The sequence below is a fragment of the Notamacropus eugenii genome, chromosome 4, assembly GCF_028372415.1.
Source record: "Notamacropus eugenii isolate mMacEug1 chromosome 4, mMacEug1.pri_v2, whole genome shotgun sequence".
NCBI lineage: Eukaryota > Metazoa > Chordata > Mammalia > Diprotodontia > Macropodidae > Notamacropus > Notamacropus eugenii.
Window position 1 is genome coordinate 366,730,205 of NC_092875.1, and position 19,716 is coordinate 366,749,920.

The following is a 19,716-nucleotide window of genomic DNA, read 5'->3' on the forward strand; positions in this document are numbered from 1 at the left end:
ATTGGACGTCAAGCTGTCCTTGCCTCAAGAGGTCCCATCTGAGAAGTCAGTTCTTTAGCTGGTATCCAGAGTTTGGTCAACGCAAGGTCCAGGGGTGATACATCATAGTAGTGAACAGGGGGTGACATCTGGCTTAAGTAATCAGTCATCTACAGGTGGGGAGTATTAAGTCTGCAGAAAACAAATCTGACAAACAAGGTGAACAGACAAAAAGCCAAAAATAAACAAGGAGACAATAACCAGAAGCAAGGCAGATATAGGGTAAGACATGCCTCTGGAGCACATGAACCCATAGTCTTATTCATTGTTGTTTACTATTTTCTAATTTGCAAATTTTGGGTCATTATTGGGGCTAGAGGTGTACTTTCTGTAATCTGATCTGGAGCTCACCCAATTTCCTATTCTCTCTGAAGGTGTGACAAACTTGGATACAAGTATTCAGGAGGATCTGTAGGGGCAGTTCTTCTCTGTTCCATCTAGTATCAAGTCCTTTTCCTCAGTACATTTTATGTAGTTCTTTAGTTGGAATACCATCTATGCTTCCAAAATCTCAACAGAGCAGTAAACAATTATTTTCTTGTCAATCTATTCTGACTTTGAATCTGCTGGCTATTTACTCTTCTCTCTCAAGAAAATTTATCTTTTTCACTGATTCTCATCATCCAAGATAACAATTCTATCCTTTGGGTAAACCAACTCAAAATACCTGTGACTTCTTGCTGAGTAAAATCCTCTTTTACTTCCCCATACACTGTGTGGCCCCTCTGATTCTCCTGCTTCCTTCGTAGTATTGGACATGTGACCACATTCCTAGAAGCCTCTTCATCCACATTTATTTCACTTTCCTCCCACAGATCTTCTTACCAGGTGTCTGGGCCCCAATCAGGCCCAGCCTATGCAAGGACTGTATTGATTTTCCTCTTGTTACTTTTTGCTTCTTTTTGTGAACTAAGCTCACAACAACTTTTTCTTCTACCATCTGAGACTTTCTAGCTTGCCCTTCTAAAGGAGAGCTTGAATACTATAGCATAAAAAACTTCTTGTGCAAACTAGCCAACTCCCTTTTTATCTGAGCTTTCTCTTTCAGCACCTTGTTTCTGCTTTTACACATAAGGTGATAACTAGTTAGCAAAGCCCACTTTCTCTTACATATCCCTGCCAGTTCTTTCCCCAGCACTATTGGTGTTCCTTACAAACATCTTTATAAATCTTTAGACTTTCCCTTCTATAGCCCTGATTCCTAGTATTCACAGAGCCCTGTAAAAGCTTATTCTCTTGCTAGGGAGGAATAAGGTAAATCCTCCCATCTTGGGGTATCCATTTCTTTCTCTAAAGCCTTTCTGCATCCAAATAGGGGTCTGATATTTCTCAATCCTACCCTCATCACCATTTGTATCCCCAACTCTATATTCACAGTATTTATGGCAACTATGAATATGCCAGTATAATTCTGAATTGTGAAATACAACAACCTTTCACATGGAAGACAGAACCAAAACATTTATTCAGACACCAGAAAACCAAATCCATCATAGTAACAAAGAAATCCATAATAGGAACCAAGAAGTCTATACACATTATCAGACCCTCCCACAAACAAACACTTACAATCCTAGCTGCCTGCTTCCTCTGTCCCTCCCAGTTTTGACTAGTCAGACCAACTTCCTCTCAGCTCTCCTTCCTTTTCAACCCTTTGTGTTATACTCCTTCCTGTTCCTCCCATTCAGCAAGCTCTTCCCACCACAGGCTGTAAGTGACTGAAACTCATGTGACTCAGGCTTCCATGTGACTTAAACAGGTCACATGGACCTATTAATAAATGGGAAGGATCTTCCCATTTAAATTACCATTAAAATACATTAATTCCATTAAAAATATATTCACAATACAGTTCAACACCTTTTCTCCCTTTGATTAGGGTTATTTAAGTATTCTATTTCCAGTTCTATTAATCTTGGCAACTTGTACTTTTATAAATATGTGTCCATTTAATTTAGATTGTCAGTTTCATTTACATATATTTGGGCAAAATAACTCCTAATAATTAGTTTTTCTTTATTGGTTATATATTCATTTTTTTTTTCATTTTTTGATACTGGCAATTTGACTTTTTTATTTAAAAAAATAAACCTGGGAGCAGAGCCAAGATGGTGGAGTAGAAAGACACATGTACTCTAGCTCTCCCCTGACAGCCCATAAAATACCTGTAAAAAATGACTCTCAACAAATTGTAGAGCAGCAGAAGCCACAGAATGACAGAATGAAAGAGACTTCCAACCAAAGGTAACTTGGAAGCTTGACAGGAAAGGTCTATCCCATGGGACACTTAGCAGAGTGGAGCCCAGCCCTGGCTGTGTGGCACTGGGAGGAACAGAAATGGAACAGGCCTCTGGGGCAGAATCCCTAGCAGGGAGGGTCTCAGATCCCTCAACTCCCAAGTGCCAAAGAATGCTTCAAAGGTCAGTGAGAGGGCTTTCCTAGCTGGGTGAGAGGGGAATAGGGTCCCCCCCAGCACTGGCCCCAGGCAGCAGCAGTAGCAGAGGTGGTAGTAGAAGCGGCAATGGTGGTGGCAGCTGCAGTATCCATTTGTGAAGCACTTTGCCTAAAGCCCCTGGGGAAATTGAGCAGCTGATCTGAATCTCAGCCCTGAGCACGGTTCTGGTATGAGGAGGAGCACTAGGACCCTCCTCTTGACAAAGGATTCAGAAGTCAAATAAATGACTGAGAAAATGGCCAAAAAAGGGAAAAAAATAAGACCATAGAAGGTTACTTTCTTGGTGAACAGGAGTTTCCTTCCATCCTTTCAGATGAGAAAGAACAAAGCATACCATCAGAGGAAGTCAAGGCTTCTGCCTCCAGTGCCTCCAAAATGAATATGCAATGAGCTCACACCATGGAAGAGCTTGAAAAGTGAGTCACCAGCTTGCTAAAGGAGACCCCAAAAATGTTGAAGAAAATAACACCTTTAAAAACAGGCTAACTCCATTGGAAAAAGAGGTCCAAATAACCAATGAGGAGAAGAAGGCTTTATGAAACAGAATTAGCCAAATGGAAAAGGAGGTTCAAAAGCTTACTGAACAGAATAGTTCTTTAAAAATGAGAGTGGAGCTGAAGGAAGCTAATGATTATATGATAAACCAAGAAATTACAAAACAAAACCAAAAGAATGAAAAAATAGAAGATAATGTGAAACATCTCATTGGAAAAACAACTGATCTGGAAAATAGATCCAGGAGAGACAATTTAAAAATTGTGGAGCTACCTGAAAGCCATGATTAAAAAAAGAGCCTAGACATCATCTTTTATGAAACTATCAAGGAAAACTGCCCTGATATTCTAGGACCAGAGGGCAAAATGAATATTGAAAGAATCCACTGATCACCTCCTGAAAGAGACTCAAAAAGAGAAACTCCTAGGAATATTGTGGCCAAATTTCAGAGTTTTCCAGGTCAAGGAGAAAATATTGCAAGCAGCTAGAAAGAAACAATTCAAGTATTGTGGAAATACAATCAGGATAACACAGGACTTGGGAGCGTCTACATTAAGGGATCAAAGGGCTTGGAATAGGATATTCTAGAAGTCAAAGGAACTGGGATTAAAACCAAGAATCACCTACCAAGCAAAACTGAGTATAATACTTCAAGGTAAAAAATGGTCATTCAATTATATAGAGGACTTTCAAGCATTCTTGATGAAAAGACCAGAACTGAAAAGAAAATTTGACTTTCAAACACAAGAATCAAGAGAAACATGAAAAGGTAAACAGGAAAGAGAAATCATAAAGGACTTTCTAAAGCTGAACTGTTTACATCACTACATGGAAAGATAGTATTTGTAACTCTTGAGACTTTTCTCAGTATTTAGGTAGGTGGATGGATTTTATACACACACACACACACACACACACACACATAGAAAGAGAGCATGGATTGAGTTGAATCATAAGAGATGATATCTATAGAAAAATAAAATTAAGGGGTGAGAGAGGAATATATTGGGAGGAGAAAGGGAGAAATGAAATGGGGCAAATTATCAGTCATAAAAGAGATAAGAAAAATCTTTTTCAATGAAAGAGAAAAGAGAGAAGGTAAGAGGGGAAAAGTGAAGCTTACTCTCTTCACATGTGGCTGAAGGAGGGAATAACATGCTCACTAAATTTGGTATGAAGATCTATCTTACACTACAGGAAAGTAGGGGAGAAGGGGACAAGTGGGGTGAAGGGGATGATAGAAGGGAGGGCAAATGGGAGAAGGGAGTAACTAGAAGTAAACATTTTTGGGAAGGGATATGATCAAATAAGAGAATAGAATAAAGGGGGGACAGGGTAGGATGGGGGAAAATGTAGTTAGTTTTGCACAACATGACCCTTATGGATGTTTTTTGCAAAATGACACATAAATAGCCTGTATTGAATCCTTGCCTTCTCAGTGGGGAGGGGTGGAGAGGGAGTAAGGAAGAGAAGTTGGAATTCAAAGTATTAGAAATGAATGTTATTGTGTATAACTGGGAAATAAGTAATACAGGTAATGAGGCATAGAAATTTATCCTGCCCTACAAGAAAAGAGAGAAGATGGGCATAAGGGAAGGGTAGGGTGTGATAGAAGGGAGGGCACATTGAGGGAAGGGGTAATCAGAATGCAAGGTGTTATGAGGTGGGGGGAGGGTAGAGATAGGGAGAAAAGTTGGAACTCAAAATTTTTTGGAAATGAATGTCATAATCTAAAAATATATACAAAAAATAGATAAACCTAGCCAATGGTCTATCTATTTTATTGATTTTTTCATAAAACTAGCTCCTAATTATCTTTGTTAGTTCAGCTTTTTAACCTCTTCTTAGGTTTTTAGGATTTATATGTTAATGTTTAATTGAAGTTTTTAAATTTGCTGTTTCTTCTAGTTTTTTTAGTTGCACACCCAATTCATTGATCTACTCTTTCTCTCTTTTATTGATGTAAGCATTTAGAGATATGTTTCTCCCTATATGCTACTTTTGCTGCATCGAAAAAATTTTGGTGTGTTGTATTATTGTCATTATCTTTAATGAATTATTGATTGTTTCTATGATTTTTTTCTTTGACACTCTTTAGAATTAGATTATTTAGTTTCAAATTAATTATTTACTATGCTTTAAAGGCTTTTTGTTGAATGTAATTTTTTCCCCTTATGGTCCAAGAAAGTACCTGGAACATTTTTGCTTTCTGCATGTGCTTAAGAGATTTTAAATATCCTAATACACAGTCAATATGATAGTTTCATGCACAGCTGAAAAGTAGATATACTCCTTTCTAATTCCATTAAATACTCTCCAGAGGTCTATCATATTTAACTTTTCTAAGATTCTGTTCATCTCCTTAAGTTCTTTCTTTAGTTTATTGTTACTTTTATCTAGATCAGAGAGGGGATAAATTGAGGTGCCCTCCTCAGAGTCTTATGCTTTTATTATTTTTTATTTTAATTCACTTAACTTTTCCTTCAAGCATTTAGATGCTATACTATTTAAATCATATATTCCCAATATTAATAATTATCTCTACCATAACGGTTAGCAATATGTAGTTTATGTATCACTTTTAATTAGTTCTTTCATTGTCTGTATTTTGAGTTCATGATTGCTACTTCTGCTTTTTTTACTTCAGTGGGAGCATAATAGATTTTGTTCAAGTTTTTTATTTTAACTGTGTATATCTTTCTATTTCAAGAGTGTTTCTTGTAATCACTGTACTGTTGGATTTTGATTTCTAATTCATTTTTCTATCCTCTTCCATTTTGTGGGTGACTTTGTGCCATTTACATTTATAGTTGTGATTGTAAACTGTGTATTTCCCTTCATCTTCTACTCTTGTATTTTGCCTTCTCTTCTTCCCTCTGTCTCCTCCTCAAGAGTCTGTTTTGCTCCTGAGCACTTCCTCTCTTAATCTATGTTGCCTCTTGCCCCCTCCCTTTTCCTTAGTTCCTTTCCCTCCTATTTCCCTGTTGTATAAGATATACTTCTGTACTTCAATCCTTATTCTTCCATCCTTGAACCAGTTCAGGTGAGAATGCAATTAAAGGTGCCTGCTCACCTCTTTCCATTCCCCCCTTCTTTGTATGAGCTCTTCCTCACATGACTATTTATGTGAAATAATCTGGCAATTATTCCTCTCCCTTTCTCCTTCACCAAGTAAATCTCTTTTTCTCATGATTCTATTTATCTTTTGAGACCGTTACAATATAATAGACTCATAACCATAATCTCTGTGTAAGTCGACTCCCTCTACTTGTGCTAGTAAAGTATACATAAAGTTCTTAGAGGTTACACATATCATTTTACCATATAGATGTGCAGTTTAACCTTGTTTAGTCCCTTATGATTTCTCATTCATGTTTTACTTTTTTATGTTTTACTCGAGCATTTTGTCAAATTTTTTATTCAGCTTTGTCTTTTCATCAGGAATGCATGGAATCCTCTATTTCATTAAATATCCCTCTCCTCCCTCCCCATGGGATTATATTCAGTTTTCCTGGGTAGATTATTTTTTGTTTTAGTCCCAGTTCCTTTGCCTTCCAGAATATCATATTCTAAGTCTTCTACTCCTTTATAGTGATAGCTGCTAAATCTCATGTGATCTTGACTGTGGCTCCATGGTATTTCAATTATTTTGAAGAATTTTCTCTTTGACCATGGAAGCTATGGAATTTGTCTATAATATTCCTGACAGTTTTCACTTTGGAATTTCTTTCAGGATGTGATCAGTGTATTCTTTCTAATACTACTTTGGCCTCTGGTTCTAAGATATCTGGGCAGTTTTTCTTTATAATTTCTTGAAATATGATTTCTAGGAGCTTTCAGATAGCCCACCAATTCTTAAATTATCTCCCCTTGATCTGTTTTCCAGATCAATTGCTTTTCCTATGAGATATTTTATATTATCTTCTGGTATTTTTTTTCATTTTGGATGTTATTTTAATATTTCTTAACATTTCATGGAGTAATTAGTTTCCACTTGACCAATTCTAATTTTTAAAGAGTTATTTTCTTCAGTAATTTTTGTGCCTCTTTTATTATGTTCTTAATTCTCTTTTTATGATTTTCTTGTATAGCTCTCATCCCCCCCCATTTTCCCTCTACTGTTTTTATTTGATTTTTAAAATAATTTTTTCCTTTTTTAAAAATCTTTTTCTTTACTCTTCTAAGTTTTCTTGTTGGACTTATGTCAAAACTACATTTTTTTTTGAGCTCTTGCTCATAGATATTTTCAAAAATCATTCTCTTCTGAGTGTCTTATGTTTCTTTGTCACTATTATAATTTTTATGGTCAGGTTCTTTTTGTTCTTGTTGCCTCCTTATTTTTAAGCCTTCTTCTTGACTTTGGATTTCATGTTAGAGCTGGGTTCTGCTCACCTCTAGGAGTATGTCTGGCCTGAATTTTTATCTTTTATGCCTTCCTGCTGCTTTCACAACTCTGTAAGTTTTTGATTCTTCCAGAGTAGTGTGATCTTGGGAGAGTTCTCTTCAAAGCCCCCCTGATCTCTGGTCCTTAAACAAGTAGGACCCCTGTTACCTTACAATCATTTGCTCCTTTCCACCCAGGACCTGTGAGCTGGATCTAGTGCTCCTGTAGGAGTCCTCTGGGATTGTTTTCTGCCCAGATGTTTAGGTCCTTATTGTCCCTGGGTGCTTCTTCTATTGTAACCACAACACAAGGTGCTTCTGCTATTTCCCACTCTTGTGCACTGCCTGACATCCCTTACCTCAGTGTCCCTAGACCTTACTGTTTATATACTAATCTACTTTGGCCTCAAAAAATGAGTAACTCTTTGCTGTGCTGCTCAAAATTAACTTAATGCATGTTGTGGTTGAAATTTGGGGACTGCTGACGTAAAGTTGTGATCTCTCACTTTTTCATTATTTTGATTTATGTCCCAGGAAGACCTACCTTTGAATTCTGCCTCAAACCTTTTTAAGTATGAGTCAAGTCCCTTAATCTAGGAAGGGTTGCTGTTGTGAAGTTCAAATGAGATAATATTTATAAAGTGCTTTTCAAGCCTTAAAATAAATAACCCTCACTATTATCAGTCACTCATTCAACAAACATTTGCTAAGTGTTTACTCTCAACCAGGCATTGTGATCAGTAATATTATTATTACCTTTCTCCCAAGAGCAGGAGGCAGTGTTTATCGTTAATCTTCTAAATTAATTAATTCTAAATTAATCTTCTGAAGTCATGATTGCTTATTATGTTGATCAGATTTCTGGAGCCTTTAAAAATTATTTTCCTTTATTTTATGTACGTTGTTATTCTTGTTCAGCTTACGTCGCTCTATATCAGTTTATATTAGTCTTACATATTTTTTCTAAATTCTTCATATTTGTCATTTCTTATGGTAAATCATATTCCATTGCCTTCATATTGCCCAGTTTAATCATCCATCTCTCAACTGATGGGCAACCATTTGTTTCTGTTCTTTTTATGACCAAAAGTGCTGCTATACACACTTTCATGAATGTGGGTGAGTTTCCTATGTCTTTGATGTATTCAAGGTTATAAGTTCTAGTACTGGTATTGTAGGATCAAAGGGTATTTATAATTTAGTGACTTTTCCTGTTTATTTGCAAATTGTTTTCCAAAATAGTTTACCACCAATAGTCTACTAATGTGTTTGTCCTCCTATATTCCCTTAGTAGTTGATGTTTTCATTTTTCACCAGTTTCCTCAGAATTATTTTAATGTACATTTTTCTTATCATTAGTGTTTTGGAACATGTTTCATGTAGCTTTTGATAGCTTGCATTTTTTCATTTGAAAGTTTCCTGTTCATCTCCTTATATTGCTTATCTATGAGAATGACTTTCGTTCATATTTGTGTCTATCTATCTATCTATCTATCTATCTATCTATCTATCTATCTATCTATCTATCTGTCTATCTAGTTGTATATGAAAGAGATATTAGAAGTATTCATTATGAAGATTTTTTCCCTCATGTTACTGCTTTCTTCTAATTCTGATTATATTCAGTTTGCTTAAATAAAACCTTTTTAATTTTATATAAATGGACATTACTTAGCTCCTATGATCACCTTCATCTTTTGTTTTGTTAAAAATTTACCCTCTAACCATAGTTTGCATGGTATTTTTCCCTTTTCCTTTAAAAAAAGTTATGATATTTAAAATTTTTAAAAAAATTATGATACTTAAGTCATGTTTCTATTTGGAGGGTTTATTGTAGTATATGTTTCAAAAATTGGTCTACACCTTATTTCTACCAAACTACTTTTCAATTTCCTCAGTAATTTTTGTCAAATAAATAGTTTTATTCAAATAATTGGTGTCATTAAACTAATTGAAATGCTTTTAGGTTTTATTATTTAATTTGTTCTAGTGATTAACTAAAAATATTTTTAATCAGTACCAAATAGCTTTGATGATTATAACTTTATTGTGTGCTTTGAGATTTGGTACTGTTAAGTACCCCTTCCTTTGGAGATTTTTTTCCGTTTTATCCCTGGAGAACCTTGAATTTTGTTTCTTCAGATGAATTTTGTTATTATTTTGTCTAGTTTATAAAGTAACCACAGAAATCTCTTTCTCACACAGCATGGAATACCATCCTGATGACTGATGTATTCCATGCTCTGCTGCTGACTCACCATGTGACTTGAGGCAAGTCACATCTTCTGTCAGTTCCTGTTCCTTTCCCCGTGAGCAAGGCTGTTCTTATAGTAGGCGGGTCATCTATGTGATATGAACAAAGGAGAGTCAAAAGTTCACTTCACTAAGTATGGTGGAATGAATCCCATTTACTTCACTGTCTGATACTCAGTTTAAATGTTTTATTTTAAAATGAGAATGCCACCAGGAGAAGTAATACGTGAAGTTACAATTCCTTAAAGTGAAAATTCATCACTAGTTTTCTCCTATGCTAGCCCCACTCTTTATGAGAGTAGGGAACAGAATGATTGTGGAGTCCAAGGAATGTTGGAGCTGGGTGGGTGAATGGAAAGTATTACAGCAGATAACATCAGAATGCTTAATAACTATCGATTGGTGACAAAGGTCAGAGAATCTTAGAATTTCAGAATTTTAAAGAAAGTCTAGAATCATCTAGTTCCACTTGTGCCTAAAAAAATCTCTTCTGCAATCTACCTGAGAAATGGTCATTTATTCTTTGCCTGAAGCCCTCTAATGAGGGAGAAGCCTCTACCTCCCAAGGCAGCCCATTCACTCTACTTTTGGAGCGATCTAATTGTTAGGATTTTCCCCCTCCCCCCATCTCCATATCAAAGTTAAATCTACCATTTTGTAAATTTCACTCATTGTTTCCGCATGTGTTCTCTGGGTCCATTGCAGAACTCTAACATCTCTTTCATGTAATAGACCGTCACATACTTGAATAGGCATCATGTCTCCCTTAATTCTTCTGTTTTCCAAACTAAGCATACTGAATTCCTTCAACTGACAATCATGTTTTCTGTATATATGAAGATATATTGTGCTCTTAATGGAACCCAAGCTCCTTGTGGGCAGGGAATATTTTATTTTTGACTTTATACCCTCAATACCTAGCACAGTACTTGATATGTAGTAATTGTCTTAAAAATGTTTGTTGATTGATTGATATCACATATACTCTGGGTCCTTCATCATCCTGATCAGCCTTCTTTATATGTACTGTAGTTTATACAGATCCTTCCAAAAGAAGCATTAGAATAATACAGAAAACATCTGAGGGAGTCTACTACCTTTTAGTGTCAGCTGGCACAGTGATGTCCAAAGGCCAAGATTTTGCCCTCTCTAATTATGTGACCTTAGATCAGTTACTAAATCTTTCAGACTTTAATCTTGCTCATTAGTAAAATAGGGTTCAACTAGTTCAATCAATCAAACATTTATTGCCTATTAGCCCCAGACACAAAATGGTGCAAAGCATTTTGCCAACTTTGCAGGGCTGTTGTGAGGGTAAAGTGAGGCAAGAAATGCAAACATGATTTAGAAAATATAAAATGCTAGCATATCTTCAGAATACATGTAGCTTCTAAATTGAGGAAAAGCATTATTTTTAAATTATTTCCCAATCAAGCCCAAGGACTTTGCCTCAGGAGAGTCAGTCTCTCTATTTGTAGAGTCAGACATTGTTGCTAAGAATACGTCTTTACTTCAAAGGGATTATTATTAGAACGAAGACATCCACAGTCCTAAAGAGCTTTGAGCTCTTTGGCCGAAAACTCATTCAGGAAAACAAAATATTATTGTTATATCTTGATATTCTTGAACTGTTGATAGCTCCCAGCTGTATTAGCTGCTGAGTTTCTTTTAGCCTCCTCTGTCCTCTAATATTTTCATTATTAAAAGAGAAAATTGACTTCTAATACTGAGTCACTTGTGGACTGTTGTCAAAGTGCTTAGCTCTATTAGGACATTGGCAGAGTGATTTCCTTATTGAATGAGGTTATCAGAGTTGACCTAAAGGACTTCCTTTTTCTGTTTCTTTACTTTAAAAAGTCAACCACCACTACTAACAGAACCCCAAACCCATCTTTACTCTCTTGCCTTGGAGCCTTAAAAAGAAATCATTCATTTTCATTTTTTTATTTTGCAGAAACCAGGAATATCAAATGAACAACTAAGTGTTATAAGTAGTTCTTGTAGTATTAAAGGAACTAGATAGCTAACCTGAAAAACGATCATCAGGGTTATCAAGATGGTAGTCTGACCTTGGAGACAGGAAGATCTGGCTTTAAGCCCTGTTTCTGACACACATGATCTTGTGCAAGCTTCTTAATGCCTCTGGCAATTCTGCAAATTACTAGGTCTGGGGGAAGAAAATTATGGAAACTTCTGTGGATAAGCACTTTTGAACTCAACTTCTTTTCCCTAATTTTATCACTCTTCACTACAATTCTTCTTAGAGGAGAGAGGAGAACTCTCACTTGGCATGGAGGTCTTGGGTTATTTGTGATCATACCAGAAAAGGTTCTATCAATTTGGAAAGGTTTTGTAGGTTTGTTGCTGGACTAATTGAGTGATAAAATAACAACTAATAGATCATCTAATAAATTGCAAAGCAGTTCTTTTCACTGTTGAGAGAGTACCCACACTGATGTAATCATAAGTCCTTAAAGTATCATTGTCAGTAAGCACTAAGAGCATACTATGTGGCAGTCACTGTGTTAGGTACTAGGGATCATTTTCCCACAGGTAGACTATAAATTAAAAAAAAAAAGCCAAAAGAGCCCATTTCTGTTGACAGCAGAAATAGCTCCAGGAATATTCTGGAAGCACTGGATCAAACTTACTTTTTAGTGTGATGTAAAGGAAAGATCACTGCACTGGGAAGGTGTGAGGTGGAGGGGGAGCAATCTAGCTCAATATTAATTTTTACTAGCTGTGTGACCTTGAACACATTATTAGAAATCTCTTGGACTTCAGTTTCTTCATCTCCAAGGGTCTTTTAGTTTTTGTAATCAAAAATACGAATTACCAATTGTCATTTCTACTTATTGAAGAATGTAAGCTCCTTGAGGGCAGGGACTGCTTTTGCTTTGTCTTGCATGTCCAGTGCCTGGCATTTAATAAGTGCTTAATAACTGCTCACCAATGGATTGATGCTACCTAATACACTCCTAAGCACATTCATTGGATGGAATTGACTCCTCTCTGAGAAGCTATGTGCTTTAGCATTTGGCCTCAGCAGTCTTAAAGAAAATATGTAATGTCCAACATTTTTGGTTCATTATGCTCTTTATGAACCACTGAGTTTAAGCTGCAGAGTGCTATATTTGTGTAATACTGAAGATAATCTGGATTCTGCGACAAGGATTCTAGTATTTTTATAGTTCCAACACCAATGAGGGGAACATGATTCTGAATTGACATAGGTTGAAAACTTTGTGACTGAGAATAGCATCTTTTTCTTGACTTGAAAACTTCATTTTAAAATGCTTCAGAATAACCCTCTTTCTTAGTTTTGACTTTCTGGGAAAATAAACAAAAACTCTCTTGTGGATCCATAATATATTTTTTGTCCATTTCTATACTAAAATGCATTACAATGGCTCAATATGCTACTTGCACTTGAGTAAGCTGCAATTAAAGCTTTAGGGTACTTTTCCCTCCTAGGGATAGGAATATCAAATTCTTCAATAATCCTTTGCAATCAGTGAAACCACTGGAAATTTTTTTTTTGCAATAATGTAAAACATTTCCATATTAGTCATTTTGTAGAAGAAGACTCAAAAGAAAAAGAATGAATGAAAAATGTCTGTATTCAAATATTGTCAGTTCTCTCTCTGGAGGAAGACAGTATACTTCTTCATTAGTTTTTTTGGGCTTGTCTTGGAGCATTGTATTGTTGAGAATAGCTAAGTTATTCACAGTTCTTCATTGTGCAATATTGCTGTTACTGTGTACAATGTTCTCTTGTTGCTGCTTACTTTACTTTGCATCAGTTCATGTAAACCTTTCCAGGTTTTTCTAAAATCATCCTGCTTATCATTTCTAATGGCAAAATAATATTCCATCACAATCCCATACCACAGCTTGTTTAGCCTTTCCCCAACTGAAGAATATCCTTTCAATTTCCAGTTCTTAGCCACCACAGAAACAGCTACTGTAAACATTTTTGTACAAATTGATCCTTTTCTTCATCTTTTTAGGATATCTTTGGGATATAGACCTTGCAGCGGTATTGCTGGATTAAAGAGTTTGCATGGTTTTATAGCTCTTTGGGCATAGTTCCCAATAACCAATGGGCTTTTTGTCTAGAAGTTACTCATATCATGGATGAAGTGCTACTAAGGAGTGTTAGTTTTGAGAAATATTCTTTCTATTTTCTTATGTAGTTTTTCTTTTTTTCCTTGTTTTTCCTCTCTGTCATTCACCATCTATTTATTAAGCACTTACTGTAGGTAAAGTACTATGCCAGATAGGAAATGACTACATAGGGCTTCAGAATTAGTAAGGAGAGAAAATACAAATGTCATGTAATATCATATCTTCTGATTAAACTGTAGACCCCAAATAAAGTACAATCTGTAAGGCCTGAGGGGGAAAGACAGTTGTTGAGAAAAACAAGCAGGAATGTTAACAAGGTGCAGAGACCTCAATCAATCAAGTGTTTGCTTAACACCTACTATGTACCAGGTTTTTTGCTAGGTGGTAGGGATTCAAATACAAAGGAAAAAGTAATTTCTACTAACAAGACACACATTTGAATGGGGGAGAGACTAAGTACAAATTAAAGATACATGTTACAAATACAAAGTGAATAAATACAAATATATAGAACACAATTAAATATAAGATATTTGAGGGAGGAGGCCACTAGAAATTGGAGGGGATCAGAAAAGTCTTCAAGTAGAAGATGGCGTTTGAATTGTCTTGAGGAGAAATTCAATACAACCCAGCTATTGAAAACTGCTTTCATTAGTTGTGATACAATACATAAAAGGCTCCCTTTAGTTAATTTTTAACCATCCCATACTTTTGTCAGCAAAATATTCTTAAGTAAAGGTGCATTTATCATTATTCTGATAAATTATCTGTGTCTGACAGTGATTTTGGCTTTCTAAATTAGACCCATTGGTTTAAGTCTGGTTAATCTCATTAAACTTTGTCTTGCACTATAAAAAGTAAAAAGCCTGAGCCAAATAGGAAGGCAAAATAGCATACTAAATGCATTGTTGAACTTAGAGGCCAGAGACCTATGACTGAATTCTGAATGAGATATATACTACCTGTGTCATAATTGAGAAGTCACTTAGATTCTTAAAACTTCCATTTCCTAATCTGTGAAAGAAGATAATAATATACTTGTTACATCAAAGTTTGAGGAAGGTACTTAAAGCACTATGCAAATATGAATTAGTGTCATTAGTGATCATTGGCGCCAAGACCACCCCCCCCACCCCCATCATCATCATCATCATCATGTCTTGTCCTCAGCAGGGGTAAAGAATGTTGTGACTAGGATGAAATCTGAGAAATAACATGGTATGGTAGAAAAGAAGGTCAGACTTGGAGTTTGGAGAGGACCTTGGTTTTCATCCCATCTATGACATTCACTTGCTGTAAGCATGAGCAAGTTACTTAACACTTATGAGCAGGCTCATTTGGAAAATGAAGATAATACTACCAGTAGTACCTATTTCCAAGAGTCATTGTAAGGATCAATTAATATATGTTAAGCCTTTACAAACCTTAAAACTCTATGCAAATGGAAGTTATTATTACACCTATTTCTATAATTATCTAAAATCCAAAATTCAGAAGACAAGAAAATAAGTTGATTATATCAATTAAATAGGACCCCAATGGTAATTGTATTTAAAAGAAAGGATAGCTGAGGACAGCTGGTGTTTGCATTAGCATTTAGTAGGAATCTGCTAATTGCTTATCAACAGAAACTGAGTGAGCTAGCATCATATAGTGAGAAATAGCAGGAAGTCTGTCATATATAAATAAAGCTTCTTTCAAGAGCTGCAGCCACTGAAAATAGGTATGGCAAAGAGAAGAGGCAAAAAGGCAGTTTTGCTACATGAATTCACCATGAGAATTAGCCATGACAGCCACCAAGACTTCAAAACATATGGAGGCAAGAGGGATTTTGCAGTGACTATGGAGAGTGTGCTTTGTGTTTTTGTTAGTAGGAAATTATACTTACATATATGTAAGATCAAAGGGTTGGGATCATGTATCTCCATGTTTTTAGGGAGACCACTATTAATAAGTTTTTAAAAAAGAAAACAAGAAAAAAGTATCTGAAGAAGTATAGAGGAATCCCAATATTTGTTTAGAGGGTGAAGTAATCTGAAAGAGAAGGAAGAAAAGAAATTTTACTAAATATTTGGAATGAAAATTTCACATGTGAAGTCTTCCTGTAGGATGATACCTGGACCTACTTAGGATACAAAGGAACTTTATTTGCTCAAAGGAATGATCATGTGTATCCACAGGTGCCTTTAGGAGAGACATAATCCAGTAATGGCTAGAGAAAGAAGAGATAGGGAATAGTGGGCTGATGACTTCCCACTGAAAGGTACTGAGGCCTCCGGCTATTTATAACATTATCAATAGAGAGATCTGCCAAGTTCCTAGGGTAGGTACCATGGACATGAATCAGGTCCTCTTGTTAAAGTTGATAACTAGTCCACATTCTGCATGGTTCATGCAGGCACAAAATTATATGTAGTAGGAATTTAAGAAGCATTGCTTGGGGTTATAAAGTCTTGATCAAGGAGCAGAATATTCTAGGGAAATAGCTGGTGTTTTAATCACTACTTCAATTTATCTTGTATATCTCTTTTGTGAATGAAGTTATTTGCATGTTGTCTCTCCCATTAGAGAGTGAGCTCATTGAGAGCAGGAACTATTTTTTGCCTTTCTTTGTGTAGCCAGAACTTAACACAGCAGTGTAATAGGCACAGTGTAGTAGGCACATAATAAGTACTTACTAAATTGCTATTTGACTAATTGCTGCAGATTGTAGAATTTTCAGAAGAAAAAGGGATGTTTACAAAATGAGCAATGAGTTATAAAAATTGTGTCTGAGAATAGGATTTGGATTTCTGGACCACGGATTAAAATATTGGAATGGGAGGCTCTTCCCCAGGGATGTAATGCACGTAGCAAGGACTGATTGTAAAGAGTTGACTGGAGTTGTGAATCTCAACAAAAGGCTTTTAAACTAAGCTAAGAAAGGAAGGAAGAAAACTGCTCAACTATCTGGTAAGCCAGATATCAGAATGTAATGGGCACAGCTTGGAAGAAGGCTCAGGTTGTATCTCAGTTTCTTCATTTGTGAAACAAGTGGGTTGGATTTAATGACCTTTAACTATGATCCTATGTATGAAATAGTTCATGGGAAGGATAATTTGCCTCCCATGACCTAAATCAGTCTAAGTGTGATAAAGAGCCATTAATAATAAAATTCTGAAGCTACAAGAAGAAATAGTTTTGATAAAGAAGAAAAATCCTCAGAACTGTCTAGAGAGACCAGTGTAGATCCCCAGAAACTTTAACAAATTCTATTATATATCCACACATATGTAGATATACACATACACACATATATATGGGGTATATAGAGTGTTTAGGGAGGACCAGCACCTCTGGTGTGAGGATTTATGGAACCTTGTCAGGGCTACTCATCCTTCTTTGGTGTTCACCTATCACCCACATCTCACCTGTGATTCCATGACACTGTAGCATGCACAATGGCCACATCCCCGTAAAACCATTTTGGCAGAAGGATTAAATCAGATTGAGGTTAATGGGCTTTAAATTCATTGTTGAGTTGGGGGATGCCTACCCCAAGCATATAAAGACTTTTCCTGGAAGAATGGGTAAATGAGAACAATTTCTTGTAGTAGCTATGGAGTGCTTAGAGCTTGGTGAAATATCAAAGATGCCAAGGTTATCCACTGCATTCTGGGCCATCACTGGTCATCCTGACTTTTGTCTTGCTGCTAGACTGATCATTGCAAGAGAGTGAGGCTGATGACTGTGCAACTCTGCTTCACTTAAATCCAGTTCAGGGCAAGTCACGATGTTGCCCCATCATGTCATTGGTCCTCTTTGAAAACAAAGGATGAACAACACTCATGTATGCATGTGTGTATAAATATGTATGTACATGTATACATATATATGTTTATATAAATAAATGATGGGAAAAGGAAATGTGGAGTACAATATGATGAGTACAATAGAATAGCAAGGTCCTGTGACAGTAGTGTTAGGAAGAGGCAATGAATTCCAAGAACAAGATAAAGGGCTTTTTGTAGTTCTGTTGGGGGCATGATGGATGTGATGATTATGATGAATTATGGAAATAGGACATTACTCAGTTCTCAATTTACTTCTCTTTTCTCTGTCAAGACAAAAGGTCTTTTTGGGTGGAGAATGGAACAAAATGATTAGGAAGGAGTAGTGACCAGTGGCAAGTGAGGAGACCTGGAGGATACTGAGCTGCTCTCACTGAGTTTAAGTCACCAGGCTTTGATAACCTGCATCCCAGGTCATTGAAAGAATTGGCAATTGTTAATTCTGGACAGCCTGGAGAATACAGAGGATGATTCAGGACTAGATGTGGAAAAATGTCCCAATTTTTTCTAAGAGAAGGAAGAAAGTAAAATATAGACTATAGACTATAGACTTTAGACTAGTTAAACATTGAGTTTTGGCAAAATTCTAGACCACATTATATTCAAGTTTTAAGTACTTAGGCAGTATGGGGTAATGGAAGGATAGAGAGATTGACTTGAAGTCCGGAAGACTTAGCTTTAAATCCCACCTAGGACAATTTACTAGCTCTATGACCACGGGCAAGTCACTTAAACGTTCTTGGCCTTTCTTAGTTTCTTCATTTGGCAATGTTGGATTTTATAAATTCTAAGGTCCTTGTTAATTCTGAATCTATGATGCTCAGATCTGAGTGATAAACAAAATGAAATTCCTTGACATATGCAGACATTGGCATGGAAATATAAGTACCACCAAGTCTTCATCAGGAGTAGAATGTTCCTGGTTAACTTCATTCTCCTTTTTAGACAGTTAGTAGAATGATAACACTAGGGTGCTGCTGTACACAGTGCATACTTAGATTTTGATTGAACATTTGACATGATCTTTTACACTATATTCTGAAGAAGATGGACAAATGAGGGCTAAATGATAGATAGAATATAGTATAGAGGAGCCATTAATGGGCTTATCTGCGTATTGATCCATTAATGCATTCCATCATGACTAAAGGTATTATGAAATTGGCTTCAATATCCATTGAATTTCAATGTTTATCAATAGGAAATGGTTCCAGTGGAGATTGTTATCAACACTTACAGCTTTTAATATATAGAGATTTTAACAACCAACTAATTATAAGCAGAAGGAAGGAGAGCTTCTGGAGCCAATGCCTGACACAAAGTAGGTACTTAATAAATGTTTAATGAATTGAATTAATTGAGTTGAAACCAACACTGGGAAGTGAAGGAAGAAGCAAAAAAAATCCTCAGGTGGAGTTCAGCACTACATTCCCCAGGAGCTATGATTTTGGAACAAGGTGTAGGAATTGGTGCACATGTTAATCATCTTGAATCACCAAGAAAAGTTAAATTTATATTCAGCAGAATACTTTTTTCAAATTGTCCTTTGAAAGCCCAGGAATCACCGAAAAGGGGTTGATAATGAGGTATTGAATTAACTATAAAAATCTGGTCATTATTACTTTGTGAGGTATGAGCAAATCTCTTGGATGAATGAAAAAGAGAACAATGACAGAGCACAAATGATATTTAGATACTCCATTGGATAAGCCCTCTGGGTGACCTTTAGAAATCTGTTACTTGGGTCCAAGTCAGACTTGAAGGAGAACCCTGAAGAGATCTATGGAATATTAATGGAGATGGAGCTGGAAAGACTATGACAGGTTGTGCAAAATTGGGAGTATGGAACTGAGGGCAGCTACCATGAAGAAAGCAGCCAGGATTCCCTATGCTGGGTTGTTTGACTTGATTGGGCATGAAGAGCATTGGGATGGATGCTGTGATACTGATGACTTTCCCCACCCCATCCCACTACAGAGTCTAGGTGATTCTGTACTTCCTTGATTCTCTTGGGTTCCCTCAAGGGAGTTTGGAACCTTTCCTTCTGGGCACAAGGAGAGTCTATTCATATTTTTTTTTTGTTTTAGAAATTTACTATTTCTTTATAAACAATGTGAGTGAGGGAAAGAGAGA

The 19,716-nt window shown here is 36.2% G+C and overlaps 2 long non-coding RNA genes across 4 annotated transcripts in view; one reads left to right on the forward strand and one right to left on the reverse strand.

The window, feature by feature from the left end:
• Nucleotides 1–19,716, forward strand: part of LOC140501631 (uncharacterized) — a 61,375-nt gene that overhangs the window by 38,038 nt on the left and 3,621 nt on the right. The window lies entirely within an intron of this gene.
• Nucleotides 1–19,716, reverse strand: part of LOC140501630 (uncharacterized) — a 98,486-nt gene that overhangs the window by 15,549 nt on the left and 63,221 nt on the right. The window contains exons 5-7 of one of the 3 annotated variants that reach the window (XR_011966274.1): nt 14,716–14,767; nt 11,654–11,792; nt 9,631–9,715 (exon numbers count right to left, since the gene is read on the reverse strand). This is a non-coding gene — a long non-coding RNA (uncharacterized lncRNA). Of the gene's footprint in view, nt 1–7,251; nt 9,716–11,653; nt 11,793–14,715; nt 14,768–19,716 lie in introns of those variants that run through there. The other 2 variants (XR_011966273.1, XR_011966275.1) reach the window with 2 other exon arrangements.